The sequence below is a fragment of the Lissotriton helveticus genome, chromosome 6 (assembly GCF_964261635.1).
Source record: "Lissotriton helveticus chromosome 6, aLisHel1.1, whole genome shotgun sequence".
NCBI lineage: Eukaryota > Metazoa > Chordata > Amphibia > Caudata > Salamandridae > Lissotriton > Lissotriton helveticus.
This window is the reverse complement of record NC_136067.1, coordinates 575,205,392-575,217,537: the sequence shown is the minus strand read 5'-3', so window position 1 is coordinate 575,217,537 and position 12,146 is coordinate 575,205,392.

Here is a 12,146-nt window from a genome sequence, read left to right as displayed (position 1 = left end):
GCCATGATGGTGAGAGATTTGATGCAGCCGGTAATATGCGCAGGCAGCAACGCACTCAATATGCCGCGTTGCTGGGGCAGAGAGGGCACTCACACCACCACTCCAGTCGAGCCCCCCCCCCCTTCCTGACCTGAATCCGACCTCACTTCCTTAAAGCCACGGCGCGGGCGGGAATTTCTTAGGCCAGAGTCAGTAGGGCTAAAAGAAGTAACATTGTAGGCAGCAGCAGTGTTTAAGATTCTTAACAGTTTACGCAGCCTGGCTGCTGGCAAGTCTCTGCACAGGGAGCAGCAGAGCCGGCACACGCCCTAGCATTCTGGCCTAACCTGTTTCAGCGCTGGTACAGAGACAGTGGCAATGGCATTTAAATGCGTGACAGTGCATTTCAGTGCGGTGATGCGGATCACCACACTGATATGCATTAGAGTCACGTCTGTTGCGTGATGCTTGGCAGGCATGTTTGAGCATGTTTTCATCTCATAACTTTTTGAGCATGTTTTGTTCACTTACTAGCACTCTGTTAGAGGACATTTCATTCACGTTTAGAGATAACTCAGGATAGTCTGTCACAAAAGTGTATACATATGCATGCCTTTCGGAGCACTAGCAAAACGTGTATCGCAGGACATTACATTTCTCCCCAACTTTATTGAGGAACAAACAAAGTGTTAGTCCAACCTGTAGGGATAAAACAAACAGTTAACTGGATACCACAGGGTCCATCAGTCTCTAGAGTCAGGTGGCAGGACGACAGCAGACCTGGGCTGGTGACTTGGCTTGTGGCAGTACCTTCTCGGCGTGCAACCGTAGTTTAACCTGAGGGCTCAGGACACGACCGCTGGCTTGGAGACATACACTGCATACCGTCGGTTCACTGAAGATGACATGTCTTGCATGGCTTCCGCTTGCTGACGTTGGGTATGGTCTGTGGTAAGTTCTAACAGTTCCTTTTAGTGGGTTGCGTCGTGAACATGGATTAAGTCCCAAGTGAGAATTCACAGAGGTGTTGCTGGGCCGACTGTCCCTGTTGAACTGCTGGGCTGTGACCGGTAACCTGTCGGTGGGGCAATGTCTCTTGTCGCTCTCCCTCCTAGAAAGGCCCATTGTCGGGGTTGCTGCGGGACTGCAGGAGGGCTGCGCTGGGGGATGCGTGTGTGCCGTCTTGGGGCAGCTGCAGGACCGCCGAGGAGCCGTTACTTAGTCGCACGCCCAACTCCCACGGGTGGATGAGTCTTGGCCAGGACTTGCACTCGCTGCCGCGGGTTCCGGTGTAGGCCAGGTTCACAGGTGGCCTCTGGTTTCTTTTGTCAGCTGGTGTGGTGACGGTGCAGTCCGTCAATCTTCTGGGAGTGGTGTTGTTTGACGCAGGTACTGATGGCTGGCATGATGGTGGTTGCCAGCCATGTGGTGACTCGGGATGACAGGTGGTGGTGACTTGCTGGTAGTGTTGGATGTCCAGAGGGACTTGGCAGCCATGTGCCTCCGCCTTGCTGAGCTGGTGTGTCTGTGGTGGCTTGACACGTAGAGTGACGGGATCCTCTCTTGCCTGGCTTGGGGCCACTGCCGACTCCATCTTGAGGCGGTGTGAGGACAGACACTCTGTGCTGATCTTCACCCATGGCATCTGCGGAGAGGTGCAGTGATTGCCGCTTGACTTAGACTGCAGATGCTCGGGACGGACGGTCGCCTGGGGAAGCGCTAGGATGAGACACGGTTGGTACTTGCTGCGGCTTATGTTTGGTTCACCCATGAGGCTGTATCCAGGGACATCGGTCCGCCTTGGTGGATGTCTGGTGTGTCAGGGTGTGCTCTTGGCTTGCTGTGAGTCCTCAGTCTTCTCCCTTTGTTGGTTTGTTCAGCCCACCTGTGTTCATCCGGTTTTCGGGGTGACAGGGCTGTCACTCTCTTCTTTTCTTCGAAGGTGTTGCGCTAGGACCTCGAGGTGGCGTTGTCATGGTGCCGGCTTCTGCCTTCGCTCTGGCATGCTTGTCTGGACTGGTCACTTTGAGACGTGCTCCTTACTTGCTGGGCGATGTGACGTCCGGTCTTGTGTCGCTGTTTGTTGGAGAACATGGTGAAGTGACGGCCTGTCACGTGGGGTGTGCGACTCCTCTCTTGCCAATCTTGGGTCGCGGCAGACTCTGTTTTGAGGCAGTGTGAGGGAGGACACCGTGTGCGGTCTTCAGCCTACTGCGGGTTTTCGCTGGGGCGGTGGAGACGTGGGTGCTCTCCTACCTGCGTTCAGCAGTGCTGCTTTGTAAAGATGTCTCTGTCTCCTGGGTGCTTGCCCGTGTTGTCGGATTCACTGGTGCAGTCTTCTACACGGTTCAGACCATGTGCTCTCCGTCTCCTCCTTGGGCGATCTCTTCTGGCACCGGTGTGCCTAGGTTGTAGCTGGCGGTTATGTCTGTACACCTGTGGGGGCGGGTGATGTAACCTCTTGACTGGTGGTGGCATTGGACAGCCACTTGTGGTGAGCGCTCTGCACCAGGCTTTATTGTGCTGTTTGTTTGGCGGGGTATCTTGCGACCTTGCTGTTCCTCTTCGACAGTCTAGGCACCCCACTTGGGTGGCGCGTGATGCCCCCGTCTTTGTGTGCGTCTCTTGAGGCTTGACACTTCTGTGATGGGGTGGCACTGTCCTCCACACCGCAATATCTTGTCTTAGTACCTCAGCGGAACCATTGCCGGCATCTCTTCCCCTTACGGGATGCTCATCAGGGCCTCGCAGTGTTCCGGTGGGTGTGGTGCAGGGATAACGCTCCTAGGTGACAGTAGCAGGGTGCACTTGGCAGTGTGGGAGGTGAGGTTCTGACGCAATAGTGCGTGTGGCCGCTTCCTTGTCAGTGGTGACCTGGGCTGGGGGTCTCTTGTCTAGGCCTCTCCGGTCTCTGCCGACCTGGACGGTGCTGCACCAGGGTTTGGTGTGTTGGGTCTGTTTAACGCAGTTGCAGGAGGGTGTGTTGCCCCCAACAGCCACTAGGTGGCAGTGCTGTATTGAAGTGTCCCAGCCGTCTTTACCTGGAAACTGCGGGCCTCTACTGCCTGGAGTGTGCTGGTATCGGGCTGCGTGCCGATTTGGTGCCGGACTTCTGCTAGCCGTGCTGTGCAGCGCTGATGCTGACGGACCGGGCGGTCGTGAGCAAACATAGGCGTCTCTCTCTCCTGTGGGAACTGTGGCCCAGAAGAGGTGAGGGTCTGAGTGGGTGGGGCTACCTTCCACCGTCTCATTCCTCTGCGCAGTGTGGGGCAGGTGAGCCAGGCAGTTCTCTTCACAGTCACGCTGCTTATTGCTCTGGATGGTCGCCGAAGGGGCTGGGGCGGTTGAACTCCTGAGCTCTGGACCGGGGCTGCTTCAAGCAGTGCTCTCACTGGGCAGGGATGCTGGGTCGGTGCGGTGTGTGCCCACCAGGTGGTGATATACCTTTCAAGTGCGGTGCAGGCATGCGGCTGCTGTGTGGTGCTGTACCTGAGTCTGCTTTCGAAAGGTCACCGCAGCCTCCTGAGGGTTGCAGTAGCTTGGCTGGCCTGCTGCAGAGTTCAGGGCGCTCAAAGGGGCTGGTGTAGGGCTCTCACTACTGGCGGGGCTTCCCTCATGGCTGGATCAGCTGGCGGCGGGCAGCGAGCTTCCTTGCGCCTGAGCAGGTATGAGGGCATGGACCTGTGTACTACGCTGCCCCGCCGTTGCCACATCTTCAGGCCTCCCCCCGTCGGCGGCGGCGTTGCTAAGGGACCTCTTCCGAACAAGATAGCGCTTGCCATCCTGAAGGTAATATCAAAGCAGGCGTTATGCCGGGAAGTCCGGCCTTCCGTGCAGCACGGATAGGATTTGCTCAGTAGAGGACAAACAAGGGGGCTCCTCCGAGGCACACAGCCCCTGCTGAGGGCTTTGGTGGCTGGCTGTGACAGAGTGTCTTAGACGAGGTTGTTGTAGGTTTTCCTTCACTTGGATGCGCTTGGGCCTTATGGTTGCCAGGTGGCGCTGCATTGGTGGCTCTCTCTCGGCCGCGGTGGTCGTTCGCATTCACTGTGGGCCGCGCTGTTGTTTCGGTAGGCGGGTGCATCCACTCACCATGCCTCCTCCTTGGGCCAGCGAGGCAACTGGCAGCCGTCTAACCCCACTTGAGCCTCGAACAGCAGAGGGAGGAGCAGGTGGGTGTGAGCAGGGCCACGGAGCATGGCAGATGTGACACTGTGGGTTCTCTTGCTGCCGCGGGCTGTATGCAGTGTCAGCATGGGGCTTGTCTGCAGGGATGACCTTGTGCTCTGGCCTGCCGCACGGACGTCTTCAGGTCACAGGCTGCCTAACAGCTGCGGGCTGCTTGGTGTCACTGCGTGGGGACTTGCTTGCAGGAACAGCCACCGGCTCTGGCTTGCAGCCTGGGTAGAACCATGTTGTATGGATGAGGAGCGGGGCAATGTTGGGGGGTGTTTGCCTACCCCGGGATGGCTTGGTCATCTTCCTCTGCCTTAGACATCGGGGTTGTGGCACGGCGAGACTCGGTCGCTGCTTCATGACTGCTGGGGGTGGTGTTGCGCCAGATCCCCACTGCAGGCGCTGGGGGCCGTGGACCTTGCTGTGGGGTTCCGCTTCTCAGGCACGTTCCTTTCCTTCCCCCACGAATGACGAGAATGTGGTGAGCTGCAGGTGCGCTGGGTTAAATGCCCCCCTCGTCCCCAGTGTCGTGTTGGGCCTCAGGCCCACATGACGGCGCTAAATGACACAGACACAGGGTAGTGAGGTGCAATAACTGGCCACGAGCACCTGCACTCGGGCCCTTTTATTGACGGGGCCATGTCACTTGTGGCACCCGTGATGGATGGGTGTGGGGGTGCAGAGTGTCCAGCCCTCGAGGGAGTGGTTGGCGTTACAACTTCCTGAGGGACACTAGAACGTGTCTCGCAGGACATTACAGGCAGGAGATTGCCCTTAATAAATTGGGCCTAAACAAACACGTTTGGTGTTTCTGAAGCATCTTTTATTATGGATTGATATACAAGAGAAAGACATTTCCTGAATGAATGAAAGTACTACAACTCATGGCGTGAAATAAAATTGACATGTTGGAGCAACCTTTGTTGAATTTGGAGTAAATCTTTTTCCTTTTGGATTTAAGGCAGTGCACTGCGAGGGACATTTGCCAGTCTGACAAGTGCAACAGTGTTATATTTCTGCTTTCACCACATCTGTACAGCGCTCTGATACCCGTAATTGTCTTTTTTGCGCTTTATAAAACTTTTAAAATAAATAATTATCAGAATGGACATAAGCAATTTTTCTGACATTTAGAGGGAAAATTCTGCATTCTCAGTTTGTAGCGGTACAAACAGCACAAAATCATTTTGCCCTTTGAATCAAGTACTGATGAATTGAATAACAGAGAAGGAACAGATTAATTATCAATACATTCTCATCAGCCGTGGCGAAGTCCACTATCTTGGCATGGTAGACACTATTCATGATCGTAATATAATTCTTGTTGGAAATAGGTCCATTTAATTCCCCTGGATCGCTTTTGAGGATGCATTGTTTGGACTTCTATTGTGAACGAGTCTCGCTCACAATAAATTCTCTGGAAATATACTGAGAGTGCTAATTACAATGTCCACCTTTTGAGATAAAGATGCTGCTGTACAGCTAGGGGTTGTACGTGAGCACTTGAGCATACATATGTGTTCACATGTGCAGGTTGTGAGGGTAAGACTACTGTCTTGTGCACTTCCGGTATCTGTACACGGGTACCTGTCACAGAATGGATTGTTCACGGATTGGTGCTGACCTTGGGTAAGCCTTATATTGTGAGTGTGCATTTATAGTGTAGGTCTGTAGATACTACTGAAAGTCTTTGGTGCTTAAGTAAATTACATATTATAGGCAAAATCTCCACAAAATACACTTTCACCCTTCTTAGGCCTACAGTGTGCAGAGTGGTCCCAATCTTAGACTAAATATGCATACCGATGGGAGATCCTCAGTTGCTTTTATCATATCTACACTCCTTACGTCACTTGGAGAATTTCTGTATTTCTCTGTCTCTGCTACAATCAGATTTGAGGCCTATGTCCCCCTGGGCTAAGTTAATTACTCTGCTGGGAAGGAGAAGGATCAAAGGACCTTAACAAAATTAAGCCATTAAGAGTGATTTGCCCAGGTCCTGGGACATTAATGGGTAGGGTTTAAATCTGCATTTGCTAATTAATTCTGCCTGCACACTGAACCTGAGCTAGGAAATCCCAAGTCCACAGAAACTAAGGAGCAAGGACAGATCACAGGAGCCAGACACAGGAAGGGCTTCATTTGGAAGTTTTTAGTGGGGAGGGATCAGGCAGTTAAGCCAGTTGGTGCAGAGGTGACACTCCCAGGGAAGGTCTTTCTGCAGATCACTTGAAGATGCCTCAGACTGCCATGTAGGAGGTTTAGGACGGAGTGGAATGATAATGTGCCCCCCCTATGATTGGCCAGGGGTGCCTAGCTTTAACAATGCTCCACCCCAATTAAAAAATCCTGCACAAGGGAGAGACTCTTGAAAGGATACAACCTGGGCTGCAACACCTATGCAGGTGAAGTAAGCAAAAAAGTGATCGATGGAATGCTTGAATTAATCTCAATCACTGGTAATTATTGGGGCCGCATCTCAGTCCATTGTGATTGTGCACACCATGCCATCTCAGTTCGGACCCAGCCATATTCAAATCAGTCTTGATTCTGATCCAATAGGAACAGATGAACCTGAATTGCCTGGTTAAGTCCTCTCTGAAGCAGAACACAAGCAACCAAAGAATGGTTTCATCCTTATTAGGGTTCATCAGTCAGGTATAGCTTGGTTCCAGTAGCACAGTGTGACCGGAAAACAGGTCTGGCCTATTCCTGTGCCTCTTAGTGCATTATACTGAAGTATACAATAAAGTGATAGATGAAATGCTAGAATTTATCTCAGTCACTGGTAATTACTCAGGGACGCTTCTCAGGCCACCCTTAAGTTGCACACCATGCCACCTCAGTTTGGACCCTCGCATTTGCATATCTGTCTTTACCCTGCTCTAGGCCACATCCTCTCTAAATAATACCACAAGCATCCCAATACTTTTGTCTCCCTCATAAATGCTCATCAGTGGAGTATAGCTTGGTTCCTGTGGCACAGTGTGCATAGAACCCATGTCTGGGCATACCTGTACCACTTAGGGCCTCGCACTGCAGTATATGTAAACGTGATTGGTCTTGAATTGCTTGTATTCTGTCACAGTGTGTAAAATAATGAAGGACTGGGATGCAGGCTCAAGTAATTACCAGTGGCTGAGATTAATTCACCTATTCCATCCATCACTTTTTTGTATGCAAGCAGTAGATAGTGCCATGAAACCAGACAGAGACCAGGTCTGCCAGTCAGCAGCAAAATTAGGCTTTGGAAAAGAATCAACCTTTAGAGGCCAAGAAACTTGAATAAAATGCTTCTGGTGGCTAAAGTTCAACAGCATGAGCAAACCAACAACATGATTGTCCCAATAGGCCATACAGGGCTGGAAAAATCATTTCTAGAAGCTCAGGCCCCCAACAGACTAAGCAGAAAAATGAGCACGTACCACTCCACAGAAATCTTGAAAGGTCATTTTCACTAGGTATTGAACACTCTGCAAGTGGATCCGTTGAATCTTGTAAACACAGGTTTTGTCACTTAGGGTGTATTATTCACCATGTCACAGGTCGCCTTGTAAGAATGTAACTATCACCCTTGGGTTGTAGAGTCTGATTATGTCTTATTGTACATCCTTTCAGCCCTGAAGAAGTCTTGGGGTAACCCCCAGACGAAACACGTGTTGGCTGGGCAACCGTTCGGAAATAAAAAAAGAACAACAATTAATACTACTGAATGTCCTTTGTATTGTACTATGTACCGTGATAACACTGTTACACCTGTGGAAAAGTAAATTTTGCCATGTTCTGTGTCCCTACGTGTCATCCATCATATGTTATGTGTGCATGATTAAATATGCATATGCATTCCCTATGTTCGATTAATGACGCAATTACAGTTGTGTCCACCTCTAGTATGCCAGTTTCCAGTTCTCGTGAATACTACGAATATCAGGCCTATGTAAAACTACGTTGCCACGCTTCTCAGTGTGCACGTTATTCTATTGAAAAGTCCCCGTTTCTAGGCCTCAAAAGGGCCCGGACACCAGATTCAGCTCCTGTCTCCTGAAGCCTCGCTGAGGAGCGATACAGCCCCCACCTGTATCCTCGACCCTTCACTTACTTCCTGCCTCGCAGTGCCCGGCTCACCCTGGCTCTGCCTCTGAGTCTGCCAAGAATATGTTATGATTCCAGTTATCAGTTCAGTCCTCCTTCTCTGCATTCCTAAAGCTACTGAATCGCATCGATAGTTTCCGTCATTGTCTAGCCTTCACGTCTCCACGTTAGAGAAATACTGCATTTAATGGTCATTTAATATTCTTCATCACGCACTACATGTAGAATAATGCATGGTCCAGTCTTAGAATCAAGTTAGCCTTTCCCCTCCTGACTTCTAGTTTATATCAACATGTTCTCTAAACATCAGATACTAGATGCTGTTTAGGTACATGTCGCCCTGACTCTCCAGACTTCAGTCTCTGCTCCTAGCACAGAGTTCATAGCCCCCAGCTTCTCCTAGTAACACGTCATTGCTAGTTTGCGCGCACCATCAGGTTAGAGGTCCCGGCTCCTCAGGTAGCCCCCTCCATGGTTTCCGCCCCATTCATGACATATTCTGTTACGTTTGCATCACATGTCTATGTATACGCCCTGTTACACCTCTTTTCACCCTTATCTTTCGCGACTGCTACGCGTCACGCCTTTTGCTCCACCCACTGCTACGCCTATTGCAATGTAATGCTATGTGTTTGCGTTATGTATATATGCTCATGCACTGTTATTAAAAGGTTATTCCCCTTGTCCCGATCCTGACCCCGGCAGCGCTGCTGGGCCTTGCCATCCTATTCCTGTATTTGCTGTATTAAACCTGCAAAACTCCTACTACCTCGAATCTTGACTCTTATTTATTGAGCTATCTGTTATTCATTTATTCATTCAAAAATAGGGTATTATTTATTTATTTACCACATAATGGCGCCCGAACAGGGACTTGCCCTTTCCCCACGCGTCGGTGAAGCCACGCCGACCCCCTGACCCTCTGCAGTCGTGACGGAACTCTTCTGCGCACCGGCAGATATTTCTGCTTCAAGTATCCCTCAGGCCCACGGAGGAGACGGAGGAGGCGGTCCAGCATCCAGACGAGACGGTGGAGGAACGCGGCGAGTCCCGACCAGAGCCCAAGCCGAGAGTCCAAGGTCCGAGGTATCCGGAGGCCCACCTGTAACAGAAGTCCGAAGTTCGTCCGTCCGGCGTCCAAGCAGTCCCGTCCAGTCTGAGGCCTTCCGTTCTTGCTGCCCGGTGAGTACCGTTACTGGGGTAGTATCTAGACAGGGTCAATTTAATTGACTCTGGTCCGTGGGTTGGTGGTACACAGACCCACAAACGAAGTGTCCACTTCGGTGGATGCGGGTCCTGACGTGTCTCTTTATGAGACCGGTAAGTTTCGTACTGTTTCAGCAGTGCACCTAGTTTCTGTTCCAGTCAGTTCTGTTCTCGAGGAAATTCATGTATTCTGTGTTCCGTATTCCAGGTAGTATTCTGTTCGAACTGTTATTTTTAAATGTTCTTCATGTATTTTAATGTCGTGGTATGAATGGGGGATAAGTATCGTGTTCATTGTGTATTGTATTGTGTCTAGATTACAGTCCAGTCATGCCCTTGTTTTCTAAGTTACGTCAGTTAAAAACTAGAAAGGGTCTGCTGGAAGCAGCAGTTCCAGTTCCGCCTAGGGACAGTCCAGGTCATTTTATGTATCAGAAGCATGGCATAAGCGCCATTTTGTATCTAGACTTATGGGTAGATTATACCAAACAGTTAGAAGAAAAGTATAGATGGCCCGTATCGGGTACATGGGATGCCGAGTGCATCATGCGAGTAGAAGAGGCATTATGGAAAAAGAAAGCCAGACAGTCACAGAAAGATGCCATCGAGTTATGGCGCAAAGAAGCTCATAAAAGAACTGAAAAAGAAATCAGAAAGTCAGAATTAAGTAGAGAATCCTTAGAACGAGCACAAGAAAAAGAACTAATCGAGATAGGTGAACAAGTCAAAGCCGAACAGTCAGACAGACAGAGGCATGCCCTTATTAGGGGTATGTATCCTCTCCTTGCCGAGGGCTTGCCAAAAGCGACCCCAGAGGCATCCAGTAATTTCCCGCCACCATTAGTTCCGACCAAGCTACGTCACAAACAGACCGCAGCTGATATTTTTATTTCGTCCTATTTGGACGACACAGTCCCAGAATATGCAAATCCTGTTCGCGCTCCGCCAGTCCCTGTAAATCAGGCACTTCCCGCTCCTCCAGACACCGGAGTACCTGTTACGGTACCCCCGGTCCAGCCCGCCATACAAGTCCAGCCTACATTTCCATTTCCCACTCTGCCAGGACGAAGAGCATCAGTAGACGACTCTAGTTTAGGGGCCGCAGGGGGAGGTACTCCTCAAACCCCGCCGCCACACAAGCGTTTAACGACAGCCGAATTGCATATGCAAGCATCACAGCGTACGCCCAGACATCAGACTGTAGCAGAAATAAGAAAATCCCTTGCCGAATGCGGCTATGATCCAGTCCCAGGCGAGGATAATATGGTTTTATATTCATTCCGCGTAAGAAAGGTGACCGAGTATCTAGTCACCTTACCGAATATGAAAGAAGATCTAGACAGAATATATCGTTTCATCCGTACAGGGGATGATCCAGAAAACATTGGCGAGGCCATGTCTCAAAGGAAAGCTGAGACCCAGCTCATGATATTAAAGTTTCTGATCAATTGTCTAATAAGAGAACAAGATTACCCGTCTAAAGATCCGGCTGAAATGAAAACCCTGACAAGGTGGAGTGATAATATAGCCGAGGGTAAGCACAAGACCGTCGGTGCTATGGAGAGTATGTACAAGAAAATCCGTAAAGAAATAATAAAGTTACACGAACAGCGTAAAGCAGCACAAGTAAGCGAGAAAGAAAGTAACTCTGATCCTGAAGAGTTAGACGACGAGAATCCCGACAGAATAGCGTATGTAGGAAAATCTAGATTTCCAGATCGCCATTTACGCCTAGAACACAAGTCTATTTTTCATCATCCAGCACCAGAACAAGGTTCTCTAGAACAAGTGTTTCAAGCTACCGATCACATTCTGAAATCACGAATCGGTTACAGTGAGTTGAGTACCATGCATGAACAAGAACTAGCCCGATCAGCAGTCCGATGGATTACTGATTCTACCACTTTTCCAGACGAAATAGTGGCACAAATGTTTCTGAAAATGCCCCCAGCCGAACAACGACTGGCGGGTATGTATATGATTCAGCACCTCATTACATTGTATGAGGGTCAGCACTCTGATCCAGGCCCGTTACATGATATCCTGAACGAGTTACTCCAGTATAGATGGAAAGGTTTAGGTACCGACTTAATTAGTGTCATTCTAGAACAGCGTCACAAATATAGAACGTTTCTGAACCCGCATTTTGTTCATGTCTCACCCCCAGAAAGTAAACCATTTTACATAGAGAGACAGAATCCGTTACGAGAAGTCCACCCAGTTAGAGGAACGGGTGGCGAACTAGAACGAGTGTTTGTTTACACTCCGATTACAAAGATGGAACTCCTAGAGATGAAGAAATTAATTCCCTGTCATGATAAAGATCCAGCAGGGTTCAATAGAGAATTAAAAGACATGCTCCGTATGGGAGAATACACGTATCCAGATATAATTAAAATGTTAAAGGTTCTGCTGCCCGCAGGGGTGTATGAAAAGCTCAAGGAAAAAGAATGGGAGGTGGGAGAGAAAAAGATCGATTGGGCAGTTCTAGAAGCTGAAGACAAGGCACGAGTACCAGGTACCGGTCTTGGAGCGAAATGTAAAGAATTACCAGAATTATTAATACAAGTTTTACCTAGATTATTGACAACTAGAAAAGAAGACTGGGATGCAATCTCAGCCTGTAAACAGAAACAAGACGAAGATATTAGTGATTTTTATTCCAGATTTGAGAAATGTTTTAGCATCAACAG